The 15,087-nt window shown below is 42.1% G+C and overlaps 1 protein-coding gene and 1 long non-coding RNA gene across 2 annotated transcripts in view; one reads left to right on the plus strand and one right to left on the minus strand.

The window, feature by feature from the left end:
• LOC148666845 (zona pellucida sperm-binding protein 3-like) overlaps window positions 1-15,087 on the minus strand; it is a 779,162-nt gene that overhangs the window by 725,037 nt on the left and 39,038 nt on the right. The gene's annotated exons all lie outside the window — the stretch shown is intronic.
• Window positions 13,226-14,788, plus strand: LOC148666946 (uncharacterized). The gene is made up of 3 exons (XR_015937016.1): window positions 13,226-13,403; window positions 13,485-13,598; window positions 13,707-14,788. It is a non-coding gene; the product is annotated as an uncharacterized LOC148666946 (long non-coding RNA).

Genomic DNA, 15,087 nt, shown 5'->3' on the forward strand with positions numbered 1-15,087 from the left:
TAGATTGCGTGAGTGACGAGTAACGAGCTCGATCAGACCCAAACTCCATACGTGCGGTAAAGAGAAGAGTACAGGTGCAGCCATTCAAAATGGGTGGGGTATTCCGCGGCATACCCCGGTGGGCGTGTCGCGGTGTCACGCAGTATCACGCGATTAATCACGTCATTTGATGCCATGCCGGAAACTATCCGCGTCACCTTGTAAAACCGCCGGGGGGAGCTTAACCTCTCATTTACAGCATTTAAGCTTTTAATTTTGAACTGTGTATTACAGCATGTTAATCATCAGTCATTAAAATGTTGGTATATTTTATGAAAGCAAGATTGCTCAGTTGGACAAAAGTACACAACCTACCTTTATCAGAAATATTTATGCATCAAAGCCTTTACCAAAGATATTACTAATAGTATTAATAATGGATGACTTTGGACAAGCTGTATACTCAAAGTATAATTTCTTTAGCACATTTGTACAAGCACTTGGAATCTGTCCAAGCCATACTTTGTCAGGCATTTTGTTTTACTTCAACGGGCATAAAAACTTCCTTGCTTTTAACAGGGCGTTTCATAATTTCTAACTACGAAAATGATTTAAAATGCGACACTTATCATTCAACTAGAGCTCGAAATATCACAAGGATCCTCAAGAGCACAGCAAAGACTGTATTAAAAGATACTTTTATGTATCAACGCTTTCTTTTCCGTATACCAGATTTTATGGAATCACTTCAGAAGGGTGTCAGCCAGTCAGATTCCAGGAATAGGTACTTTAAAGGAAAAATACACACGGGTATTCCATTTCTCCCTAACAATTTTAAGCATCGAAGTATTTAACTAGCATGTGAAATAGCATGTTAAAAAGTGGTAGTTTTAAGCTTTTCTGCTAATATAATATGGAATCGCATATCTAAAAAATTGAATAACGATATGATTATATTCGTGTACTGCGACAGGGCTGTGTAGGGCTGTTTCGCCTCTCTCTTCATGTGACTTCCCTTGTAGCCCACTGGTCTACGTGCCCGATTATCATCTCACAGGTTGTGTGTTCAAATCCAGCTGGTGCTGGACTTTTCTTTTAACAAACATTTCTTCGAAAAAGTAGAATAGCGATAGTATGGACAATCAATTGACTTTTTTATTTCAAAATATCACAACATGATCGATTCTAAGTCATTTTTGATAACAATGAATAGTCACCTTCTTCCCTTCTGACAACGGTCCCTGCTTCTGCTTCCTGCTTCTATTGTGTGTGTGTGTGTGTAATAGAGAAATGGAGGCTGGACAGTATGCGTTACAATATAAACATTTTTATTAGATTGTAAAAAAGGACAGTCTGTCCACAAACAAAACATGTAAAAAAAACAATTACTTTTTGTCAATGAAAACCGGTGTGTGTGTGTGTCTCTCTCTCTGCTGGATGTCCCTCTCACTCTCTGCTGAATGAATAAAAGCATTTTATTAAAAACGCGTTTGCGTTTGTCTGGTATTTACTTTTGTCCCTTTTAACTGTTTTTCCATCTACTTTATTGCTTTGAGATGCCACTTTTAAAGGTGATATGTAAAGTTTTTTTATTATTGTTATAGCGAAACATGATCAGATTTTCCCTGGTTCAGAAAAAAAGATCTAAAGTGCTACACATAACTTTCTTAATTCGATGTATTTAAAGCAGTGAACTACTGTAGGTGTAACATAACATTCAGAAATACAATCGAGAATAGTTTTGTGGTGTTTGTTTAGATGAAACGTTCCTAAAATGTATAACGTAACAAAATTAAAGACTATTAAAATCTGTAATCTTTCCACTTGTACTGTATGTCATCGGAAAGTTTCTGCTTTGTGTAAGGATGGTATCAAAAAGCGATCTTAAGTGGTGAGAAAGCTGTGCTCAATGTATTTAAGGGACTTAAAAGTAAAAGGAGATGCTTCATATTGCTTGACTAATTTTAAAAACTAAGTTATAAATGCAGACGCTCCCTCGGTGCCGCGCCGGGTGGAAATATCAAAATATACATTCGTCCCGGGCAGAGGCCGAAGAGCGCCCGGCTGGGGTGCGCGGGGAAGAGCATTACAGGAATGAAAGGAAGGAAGGCGTATAGGAAGGCGTACAGTCTGGGCAGGTATAGATTACACTTTTCTAAAACGTATTTGAAAAATAAAAACATTTACAATCTAATCCTTCCACGTTTGATCCCAAAATCCCAAGAAATATAAATCTAAACGGGTAGAAAGCTATGCTGAAAGTTTATTAAGATACTTAGAAGACAAAGATACTGTATCAATTTATGTTGCATTAGCCTGATTATGATTAAAAAACACATATAATTAAACACGCGTTTGCGATTTAAATCAAAACACGATTTAAATCAATATAAATGTTTATATTGTAACGCATACTGTCCAGCCTCCATTTCTCTATAAAAATGTATTCTATTGCGCACACACACACACAATAGAAGCAGGAAGCAGAAGCAGGGACCGTTGTCAGAAGGGAAGAAGGTGACTATTCATTGTAATCAAAAATGACTTAAAATCGATCATGTTGTGATATTTTGAAATATAAAAGTCAATTGATTGTCCATAATATCACTATTCTCTTTTTGAAGAAATGTTTGTTAAAAGAAATGTCCAGCCCCAGCTGGATTTGAACACACAACCCGTGAGTTGGTAGTCAGGCACGTAGACCAGTAGGCTACAAGGGAAGTTGCAGAAGAGGGAGGCGAAACAGCCCTACACAGCCCTGTCGCAGTACACGAATATAATCATATCGCTATTAAATTCTTTCGATACGCGATTACATATTATATTCCCTATTAATCAAATTCTAAAAGTATGCTTGTTGACTCTGGTATCTCTTTAGTTAAAGACTTCGATGCTTAAAATGTTTAGGGAGAAATGGAATACTGGTGTGTATTTTTTACTTTAAAGTACCAAGACCAGCCATATACTGTATGTTTATGTTCCAAAATTAATATCGTTTATGGCCTTCACACACGTTACAGTATGCTCCTATTCTTTTTATGCTCAGCTACTAAGATTTCCATTCAGTGGTAAAATTCAATATCTACAACGGGCACAGTAAAGACGTTTACTGTACTGTAAGTCTTTCTACGACAGACCAACGGACCACGAGTGCCCCTGTCGGTCAACCAATCACATACCGCGGTACCCCGCATCATCATGCGTCACGATGCGCGACGCCGTAGCCTATTACTTCCGGTATGTGTCTGTACCGCGCACTTTGAATGGCTGCATCTGTACCTCCTTGTGATGCATCAAGAATACACAAAACTACGGAAGCCCGTTTCCGCCAGGAAGTGGAAAAAAAACGCGCTATGGTATCTCATATTTGCGATTTCAAAATTAACCCCATTTAATTCTGTCCTTTTGTTATTGTAACGGATTCAGGTTCTAGGGCTTGTGCACTTGCCGCTCCCACCCTACTTCGTGCCTCACTGTATAGGCTCGAACCCAGGTCTTGCCAACTAAGTTACGGCAGCGTGGGGAGTCTGTTGAGGGCCGCGACTTCCCGGGGTGTGAGCGCCAGCCGCGGCCGGGTATCAGACTGGTTGTCCGGCCAGCTGGCTTATACGCTACACAAGCCAGCATGTGTGAGCTTTAAGAGAAACAGGACGCTGGTACCTGAAATGGACTGGCAGTGGCAGGCCGACTTGGTGAACATGAGAGACTACAGTGAGTTCAACGATGGTTTCTGTTACATCTCATCACGTATAGACATGTTGTCTAAATATGCCTGGGCCGTGCCACTGAAAAGTCTGGAGGTGTCGTGACAAGTGATTTCCGAAATATATTTCAAGAGGGTCGTACTCCTAAAATGCTACAAACTGATGACAGAAAAGAATTTCTTAACAGGACCTTCCAAAATTTTCTCAAATGTGAGAATATCGAACAATTCATTATGGCCAGTGATGTGAAGGTTAGTGTAATAGAGAGGTTTAACAGAACTTTTTCCACAGCACGTTTCATTTCATGTATGAGCTGATCGATGTTGCAGTAGTACCCTCTAGGTAAGGTACATGTTCATCAGCGATTAGACTATATGGACAGAAAATCTTCATCTTGATCAAACATGTTTAGCGTATGCGGATAGTGCAGCTCGACCAGACCCACTTCCCAGCTCCTGTCCAGGTCAATCGCCTTTGCCAGATGCTCTGTGAAGCACGCGCTGGTGTTCTTTGGAAACATCTTTGAGGATGAATTACTGGCCAGCGTAACCTAGAAGACATTGTGGTTCATTTTTCAGCACCTCTATATTTCTTTGACCTCGGAAGCCTTTACCCAACTATTGAATTTATTGCTCTATCTGCGCCACTTTACCAAAATCTGTTTGTTTTTTTCACGCCCCCTGGCTGCTTTAATCTTTTGGATGCGATAGACGCTCTCAGAATTGGGGTTTATCTTCTGTAGCTGTTCTGTGTAGAAAGAGCCCTTAATGTCATCGCCTGCGTAGTCCTGCAGTTTGTAATAGAGTCTCAGAGCCGTGGTCCGCTCTTTGACAATGAAAATTTCATCTGTGAAGGTCTGTTCATACCCCTTCTCAAACATTCCCTTTTATTTTGGACACCCGCACATGATCACCTACATTAAATGAAAACTTTGACAGTTTTCGCTTAAAGTGTTCGCCATAGACGGTTCTCCACATCTCAAGGGAGTTATCAGTCGTAACAGAAGCCGTGGGTCGTTTAATAGTCATGTGGTAACTATGATTATAAAAGTAAATAAGATAAGACAGATCGATATATCGAAAGGTGTTTTTGTGTGTCAGGTACCTCCACATTTTTGTTTTAATAGTTTGGTTAAACCTCTCTATCACACTACTGCTCTGTGGGGGAAGGAGGGACAACACCATTGGTTGAAAAGGGGGCGGGACATGGGGTTTTAAAGTTTTGACAGACGCTGCACACCACAGTGGGGCAGACTTGAGTTTTAGTAGCTCTCAGTTTCCAGCATTGGCTAGCAAGGTGCCCGGTATGTTGATTTCGGCCATTGCCCCTGTGAACACATCCTAATCTTTTAGCTTCTTACCGGCCTCAACTGATTGCTGTTGTGTGAGAGCCCTGACAAGATCAATCATGTGAGAGCCCTCAACGGGTGCCCCCTTGTACACAAATTTTCTTTAATTCCCGGCTATTAACGGTTTATTGTGTGCCATAGTCTTTAACAATATCTCGGCATTTCTCTGGAACCACTGAGACGCACTGTCTAAAATATACCCAAAGTCAGCGTCGGTCGATGACGGCTGTTGTGGTAATGCGTGTGATAGATCGGCGGGTGCATTTTCGGATCGTACAACAGTTAAAGTCCCCTCTTCAGAAACCTCCTGGCATACTAATGTCAAATACCGTTGTAACAGCTGATTATATAACTTCACGTTTTCATATTCAGGCAGATGCGAGTTCTGAAAAATGTCTCTCATTTCGTCATCCAACCTGCGGGTTGTTATTTTTCTCACATCGGTTTCTTTGCCGGACCAGTCTAGGAGTCGATCGAGCTGTTTTTGAGGTACAAGGTACATTTTTTTTCATTGTGGTCCATTATCGGTGTTGTAGAAGCTCCGTAATCAATGGTACTACAATACTCAACAGTGTCCCGATTAAAACTGCCGGACTGGTTCACCAAGAGTCTCTTTCTTTTAAGAGAAAGACCCCTTTGACTCAAAGTCTTTAAAAGCTTATGCTTTCTCTTCAGGGTCCCAAACTGCTTAGCAGGCTTAGCTATTGCCTGTACAAGATCATCTGAAGCCCCACAGAGAATAGCTTTCCGGTGACTGGGGCTGGTTTTTACCAGAAAATGTAAGTGTCAGGTTTCTCCGAATGCGTGAAGACATGACGACGGCCCGAACGTGTTTTTTTGACTGAGTCTGTGGTTGCGAGATCACCGACTTTTAGATTCTTTAAATGCATAAGCCACGGGTACATCTGGAGGGAAAAGACCTGTTCACAAGCGATAGTCATCTGGGGTGTCGGCATTTAAATCCACCAACAAGTAACCGAAAGGTTTTTTAGTAGCATCATCAAACGCTTCCAAAAAAATCTGGCTTTACCGGGATACATATGCCGTGACAGGGTTGTAATCTGTAGTTTATCTCTAGGGTTTTTAAACAGCACCATGTACTTTGTATTTAATGCTATGGTTCTACTTTTCCGGCCTTGACAAAACACATTTTGGACGATATACATGATGCTGAGGTTTCGGTGGTGTACGTATTTTGTAAAAGCTTTTTCTATCTCACTATTTTCACACGCAGACTCCATCAAATCATCAACTATAATCAAATTTACTCTATCCGGTGGCAGTAGCTGGTCGGCGGAAAACGACGTCGGTAGCCCTTCTATAAACTGAATGTATGGAAATTTCACAAGCAACTCAGCGTATAGAGGTTGCCAGCAGCTGTAACACCAGACTATGTTTTCGGGTTTACGAGTCCAAGAGCTGTTTTATAAAATAACTTTTACCGCAATTCGAGGGTCCGGACAAAATGCATGAAAAAGGGTGTTTTAACCTGACATCCATCGTGTTAATATCCGTAGGGCAACGATGTCAAATTTTCTTGCAGCACCCGCTTGTCGTACACCACCTTCTGGGTTTTCTTTAAGGTCCGGGTCTCACTGCGCCAATCCTTTTTAACACGCACGATCATCGGCTGTTGAATAGAAATGTGTTTAAATTCCCGGCACTCTGCATAAGGATTAATGCCATAGTCAAAAACCAAGTCCCGCAGACTCTCAAAGTTAACTTTTTCACAATTGTTCACATTGAGCGTAATGCCTTTCACCTTTAAACAGGCTTTCCCACCAGACAGCTTGTACCCGTACGACTTGGGTCCTGTTGATACAAACTCGGTGATGTGTTGTCCAGCAGCTATTTCGCTGGTCAGCTCACCCAAATAGTCACCCAGCCCCAGATTCCACTCACCCTCCCGGCTCACAAAGATAACGGAATCTGTGTTGTGGTACAGACAGTGGCCTTGCAAAGCGTTTAGCAGATAGTATAACTCCCAGCGGGCATAGGCGGTTGTAAAGCTAGCGATGAAAATGTTAGTGTTTGAATGGCCTGTATAGTGGTGTTTAGTGTTTAGTGTGTTTCCACGTAACACAGGCTGTGTTTTCATGATAAACTCGCAGGCTGACACCTTATGATATGGCGTAAATAAGTACCTGAACAATTCATCGGGGTTTCTCACAATGGTGGTCTGTGGTAAATTGTCTCTTTGTCCATACTTCCCCCACAAACTGTTCAAGGCAATTTTTGAAAGCTGTCTTTTGGCTGGATTCTTTTTAATGTTGCCGGGGTCCAGCCGGACACCCTCTTTTTCATAATATTCGCTGATATATCTTTGTTGTTTCGCGACATCTGTACACCCCTCTGGAAACCCCGAAGCTTCCTGTTTCCCTTTCAGATGCAGTTTGATGTAGTCGGAAAAAAGATTGTGTGAGGACTTTTCGAAATGTCAAATTTCATAAATTTTACCCACTCTATACCCCAGATCTAAGGCCATAATTCAGGGGCGCACCAGACACCAGTCAAGGCGCGATCTTCATCACCGTGCTCACAGGGGGTGGTCTGTTTTGTTTCAGCACATGTACGACAGTGTTGACAGTTTTTTGTCAATTTTGGTTGGAAGAACTGGAAAGTACAAACATCTGGGTGGGTAAACTTTCACCTTTGCTAAACCGAAATATTGTTTTAAATCTCCAAAGTTTTTATAAATTATTCGGGGGTGCCCCAGTGGGTATTTTTTAATTTTGTTCACAAATGGATACAGACTGGTGAAATCATAGTAATGGATTTTTTCACCGGGCTGCGCTGTGTAATGCAAACAAATCTCATTTGTTCTCCCCCCCAAAAAGCGACTCGCGCGGTTGCAGAGGCTCTGGTAACTGAGCAGCTGTTAGAAATTTACCCTGAACTCGTGCTCCCACAAAACACGCACGTTAAAACCTTTCATTTTGAGAACATTAATTTTCACCATCGTCTTTCTGTACAACCAACCAAAAGTAGTGTTTGTCAGCGGATTAAAAATGTTTTTACAATAACAAACGCTACAACCGTGAAAAAAGCAACCGTTGAACTCGAAGGCTGTCGGCACTCCGTCAATTACAGCATAACCATCCAGAAAATATGGGCCAACCTTGAACTCACCGGCCGTGGTTAATGCGTGTTGGATTTTAACGGGCTCTGTGTGTTCGATGTACATAAGCCATTGAATGCTGGGTGTAGAAAATCGTTTTTGCTGGCAGTGGTAATTTTCATGGGGTAGCAACGCAATCGTCTCTTCCTGTAAAAACATAAGTCTGAACATGGCCATGCAGACACTAGCGATGGTCACAAACTGAAAGGGGTCGATGCAGACAACACAGGCGGCCCCTGACTCAGTCATGCGTGTCTGTCTGGTCATATTCATGACCTCGTCCCGAAACCTGATACAGCCTTCTCTTAGAATTGCCACATCCAACTGGCAGTAACGTTTCAACTCTCTCTGTAAGTTAAACACACTTCCCTTGCATTCTTCATACCAAACTAAAAACCCGGCTTTCTCGCTCGGCAGCATGTAGTTAACGCCGTAAAGTTCTGGCAGCGGCAGCGAGCCGTCATAATTTTGGTTTTCTGAAGTGTTCATCAAGTGTGGAAAATGACCCTTAGCCCCAGGGAACCCCATGGCGGCCGGCAGTTTGCTTAATTTCATAGGTAGAACGTTTAAAGAATCGATAAATCTGATGTTCAGAGCTTTTACAGTCATACACATTATCTTGCCACCCTGATTAATTAGTTCAACGTCCATCTTTTCAGCTAACAACTGTCTGATCACTAGGTAATTGTCATATCCCTTGCCATTGTGCGATATGAACGTATGGTTTTTGAAACGTCTATCGATAAATTTACACACAAAATCCTTTAGACAAATTTCACCATAAAATTCCCAGCTTCGTTTATTGTCAATATGAAGGGCGTGGACGTAATTTGGTATGTGTGTCCCCGTTTCTTGCATGCATTCAAAGTCGAAAAAAATGTACTTGTTTGAAATTTTGGGGTTGTCCAAAGGCGGTATGTAGCACAAATGTGTGTCAGGGGTGTCGATCACGTTGTTACAACGCGAGCACATTTTCTCTTTACATTTGTGACTTGCGAGGTTATAAACCCCACATTTCTCACAAAAGACCCTGCGCTCACACTTACTCACACCCGTCGCCGCATTCCGCAAGTGTCTCGCCAAACACTGAGAGCTACGACAAAAGACCTTACAGGCCGGGCAATTCTGAATTTCAGCATCAATTTCGCAACACTGGGGATCTAAACAGGTTTTACAAGCTTTAACACAGGCGTGTGCGTTCTTGTGGCTATACGCCACATGGCAGTTAGTGCAAAAATACGCCGCCCCCACAAAAGCTTTAATATTTAAAACCCCATAAAAATGCTCTTCATGCAGTAGAACAAAAAGTATTTTAGAATTTGGTGGTGTGGGCCCCGTTGTAAAATATTTCCAATCACCCTGATCGTGGTACAAAATTTTTATGTCTGACAAACTAATTTTCCGATTCTCTGGAAAACCCAACTCTTTGTGCATTCGTTTAGCGCTCTGTAACATTTCCCTATCGGTACAACCTTCATTCAACAAACCGTACACACACCCGGCGAAACACAGATTACCGCCCGTGTAATGTAAGTCGATAAGGTGCGCTTTTTTCTGAGCAATTACCCGGCTGTACAGAACAGATTTAAATCTTAGGCGGGCACCCCCCTGCATATTCCTAACTATCGTCACCACTAAGCGGAGGCTGTCATCGGTGAGAACCTCTGTGTGGCTCTGTAAGAGGTCCGAGATGTGGCTAAAAAAATCGGCAGCATTTAATTCTCCGGGGTGTCTCCTGCGTGAGAACAAGGGTTTGTTAAAACCACCCGCAGTCAAACGCAGCTGTACAAAATCATTCGCCCCGATGTTTGGAGAAAATTCATCCAATATTCTCTGGATTGCACCATGCACAGCGTCTATAGCCTGTACATATGACATTCTTCATGGTGCTCTGTTGCTCTAAAATTATTATAAGACCTGTTATAACTACGTATACGCTCCAGGAAAACTAAGGGGTCTCTATTCGCCCCTGCACCGCCACCAACCTGATTCAGATCGTTCAATACAACCGGTTCTCGGTTACCGACATCCTGTTCTGCTACAACAGCCTCGGGCCTTAAGTTATTTTCTACCACGGCATTCTCATTGCGTGGTTCGGGCGGCCCTTGGGAAATCTGATGCCTCTCTCTGAATCTTTGACGACACAACAAACATGCTTTTGCCAGTTTAATTCTTTTATTTATGTACAAAAGCTTGCGGTTGGCAAGCGGTCGGTCTTTTAAGCACTTTTTAGACCGCATGTTTAGTCATTTATCACCGGGGATTTGCACCAATGAAGCATGAAATATCATCATCATGGTCTGAAATCCTGAGTTTAGAGCGGCATCTTCTGTAGAAATTATATCTAAGAGGTTAGCAGTGAAAACCTGGATCTGTTTTGGAAACAAGGTCTGTACACCGGCTAAAACCGCTCTTAGACGCTCTAAAGCTCGTTTTTTGGCCACCTCATTAGTGATCGCCGTTGATAGTGACTGTGTAATACTGCGCACTGAATCTAGCACATCACCCAACACAAAGTCTTTAGGCACGTTATGATTTCTCTCCGCAGGCTTGACACGTCTGGCTTTGGTCAGCGTCTTAACAGCCGTCTCCGATGCAGTCACCACCTTGGGGTCCGACGTTTCCGCCACATTTGTTTCGCCGCTCGTAGATACAGCGGCTGTGTGAAAAAATAAAATACTTTTTATTACCACGCCAATGCTCCACATCTCAAAATCAGAAAACTACACGGTGATAAAAATAAAAGACTTTTCAACACAACAATCAATGAAATCTAAACTGTCAAAATCAGAAAACTACGATAACTATGATAAAAACGCCACACATGTGGCGCATCCTTACACACAGGGCTGCGGGTGAATGGAACAAGTTACCCGGACATGTTGTTACACCGGTTTCCTTTACGGCTGTGGTGGCGCTACTAGAGCGTGGTTAACGGCCTATAGACCCGCGCACAGACCAGTCGCTTTTAACTTTAAAAGCTAAGCAGTTTTAAAATAAGGTTTTTTAACACTCCCAAACAGAAAACTACGCGATGTAGGATCTTTCAGCGAATTAACATCCTAACAAAAGAAGCAACGTTTGCCGTAAGTGGATCATAACACATATTGACCACGCTTAAATTATATTAACCTTTGCTTGTTGATTTCAGACGTTTTGAGCTCGTTGACCCAGTTAACGTGTTGGCGCGTCACAGTTTATTTTTTGAAGGTCCGGGGTCTGCACGGAGTGGGAAAATACCATTAGTGAAAGAACTCAACACCGCAAATTACCAAAAAACGGTTGTTGTTTTTTTATTATAGACACGTTTAAATGGCCATGCTAAAAGAATGTTTTATAGAATACCGACGTCTTCTCTCAGGCGATCTGATAATATGCCCCGCACCCTCTGGTATGGCGTGAACATCTGCATGTGTCTCCACAAGGTTTTGCGGTGGGATTGTAAACCCCAAACGAGTTTTTTTAAATGTGTAGCGACTTGTCCCTTCTCCCGCGTCTGTGGAATAGACGCACAAGTTTTGGTGTGGAGTATATACCCCGGTGTCTTTAAGACTCACATGGTCGTAAAGTGTTATTCAAAACATTGTCGTAAATACTCACCAGTGTTGGACTGTGCGGTAACTGGCCTTTTTACAGCTGTGGTTTTTGGGGCTAATGGAAATGAATAGATACACACAGTCACGACCACATTATGGAGCAACTCCCTGGTAATTCCATTATAATAATTCAATATTGTCTAGTATACAAATATTATACAACATTTTGTAACTATATCAAACATGAGACATGCATCGTGACGTTGTAATTGTCTCACAAAAAGCCGGATATACATACCGCTGAAATTCGTGGAGTCCTGGCCTTCGTCTACCAAGTCGAGCAGTGTTAAGTCTGTAAATAGAATATCTTCAGACTGTTGAAATTGATCGGTGTGATCCATTCTGACGAGTTAGGCGATAACGTGAGACTGAAAGAAATGGAATGCAGCCAAAACTTCGCCTGTTAAACCGCTGGTACTTATACACAAACCGATAAACTCTTCTAAGAACCCCCCCCACATAAAACCATTAATCTTTGGTATCGTTGGGTGTGCACGTACTGGGCTGTAGAAATTAAGAAACATTTTAGAAAACGTTTTAGACCGTTATAATGTTAAAATCTATATTATTTTAAGACATACAATGGTGTCTAAATTTCATAGCTGTTAAACGTGGTGAAAATGTGTCGCTGTGTCTGTGTTTGATTCACCAACAGACCGCTAAGAATATTATCAAACAAAATGTTTTTTATTAACGCTATAAGAAAATGTATCTGTTCTTTATAGGCATGTGTTCACAAACCAAGCTTGACGTTTTGAGGTTTTCTCTACTGGGAAACAATTTTAGAACATTAGGACCAATCCGTTAAAGTATGAAAAACAACACCCCATCATTTTTTGTCTGTTAATACCTTAAAAACTTTTACGCTTGCGCTGTGTGGAAATTTATCTCAAACTTTCAAAAATGCTGTGGCGCGAATGTGTTATTAAAAATAAACTGTGTCTTATTACGTTATTTTAAAAACTTTAAGACCAACCCCTGCGTGTTTAAAATTTATTTTCTGGGGAAACACATCATTTGTGTTTGCGTTGCGTGTTAATACTTTAAAACTTATAAACTGATAAGTGAATATAGACCGTTATAATGTTAAAATCTATATTATTTTAAGACATACAACGATTTCTAAATTTCATAGCTGTTAAACGTGGTGTAAATGTGCCGCGGTGTCTGTGTTTGATTCACCAACAGACCGCTAAGAATATTATCAAACAAAATGTTTTTTATTAACGCTATAAGAAAACTTATCTGTTCTTTATAGGGACGTGTTCACAAAACAAGCTTGACGTTTTGAGGTTTTATTTTTTAATAATGTTAAGAACATTTTTGCGTGAAATACATGGTGTGCTTGTAAATGAGAAAACTTAAAATTTATTTTCTGGGGAAACAACATTTGTGTTTGCATTGTGTGTTAATACTTTAAAACTTATAAACAGATGTGTGAATACTTTTTGCGCTCGATAAATAGGGGGGGGTCATCACAACCAATTGAAAAATGTCTTGTGTTATGTAGGCGTGTTACACCATTGGCGCATATTCTTAAATGCTCCGGCCTGACAGGGTCGCAGTGCGTGCTTGGAGCTGTCAGACACCGCAGAGGTGCTGAGATGGCTTCTTTGTGTGAAGAAACAACGGGGTCCGCTACTCTACAAAGTCAAGAGGTAGGCGGCTAAAATATTTTTCTGATCGTACTTGTATCGGTGCTTAGCCTATGTCATTTTAATACTTGATCTTCTTTTTAGCAAAACCCGACCCCACCCTCTACACCCTGTGACAGCGGCGGGGGTGTGAGTTCAGCTGGGGTACCAGATGTTGAAGAACTGCCGGGTGCTAGCGATGATGCCACGCTACAAATGGTAAATATTAACGAAAAACCTTAGCTCACAAGCGCGTTAAATGCTCAATATTTTAGGTACAAAGCATGTCTATTTTGTTAAGCCTTCCTTTTCTTTTTCCTTTAATAGAATAAAGAGGATGTGGACGGGTCAATCTTCAGCCTACCGGCACAACTGAATGTCTCGTGTCTATGCTTGTGTGTTCGCCCAAATGTTAATAAAGCTGATGCCTATGTCCCTAATGAGCCCGATGTTATGCCCCAGATTGTGAAAGCAGTAGTTTATTGCATCTTCAAACACTGTTTAAAGGGGGTCCTGGTTGATGACTGCCCGGCCTGTCTGATTGACCATCCCGGGCAGCGGGGTCACACATGCCTGTCTGGCGGCTACACAGATGGGTCTGAAGACGTGACGTTTGCCCCTTTAGATATTTATAAGTCTCTCAGTTTAGCCCGAATTTTATCGGCTGTTCTGTACACCGCCCGGTGTCTGGGTTCGTACACCATTACAAATGACACTGAGCGGCGCATAAAACAGTTGCTAAAAAATATAATTGAGGACCGCCATCGTCCGAAGAATGAAGAATTTCGAATGTATACGTCTGAATTCTTACTAAGAGTGCTTTACACACTTCTCTCTACAAAGCTTGATATGCAAAACAAAGAGTCGAATGCTAATGTCCTTAAATTTGTTAAAGAGATAGATGTGTATGTCAAGAACTTGAGTGAAATTTTGCGGATCTGATGTTTTCAGATCAGAAAAGGAAGCCTGAGGGGTTCTACGGTGTGTATTCCAAAATACAGCGTGTTTTGCTCAGAACCTGTGGTAACACCATCCCGCTGATTACGCAGGCAAATTTTTTTGCCCTGCTAGATTGGATCGCCCAGTGTGGTTCGCATGGCTTTAGACACGGGGAGCGGAAGGGGGTTATGAATGCTTTTTCAGATGCCGCAAAGTTTCTCAGCAATGTTGGGGTGGTGGTTACGTGTACCGAACTAATTTTCCGCACCAACATTTAATTGTTGAATGCAAACAGGAGCCGGTAATGCATGTGTGCTGCGTTGTTTCACTGTTTGAAAACCCCCTGTTGAAATAAAGCGGTTCACATTTCACATACTTGCAAACTGGAGTCTGTAACTTGTGTAAAAAGTGCTGCTGCGCTGTTTCTGTGTTTGAAAACCCCCTGTTGAAATAAAGCGGTTCACATTTCACATGGTGTTTGTCCTGCAAGTTCTTTCCGTGAGACTTTACGCAGTCAGTGTGTGTGTGTGCTTGCACCCCTGCTGCTTTGGAGACACGGCTTGTGCAGCCGGACAACCACTCGGCCACCCGGCCGCGGCTGGCGCCGCTCACACCCCGGGATCTCGCGGCCCGCAACAGACTCCCCGCGCCGCCGTAACTACCCGATTTCCTAGGGTTATAATAGAGCGCACTCAACCCCACGGCAGACATGGTCCCCTTACAAACCAATACACGCCTGCACACACCTAAAGCGAGGGATGCGCCGCCT

This window comes from Lepisosteus platostomus, chromosome 5 (assembly GCF_059453375.1).
Source record: "Lepisosteus platostomus isolate fLepPlt1 chromosome 5, fLepPlt1.hap1, whole genome shotgun sequence".
Taxonomy (NCBI): Eukaryota; Metazoa; Chordata; class Actinopteri; order Semionotiformes; family Lepisosteidae; genus Lepisosteus; species Lepisosteus platostomus.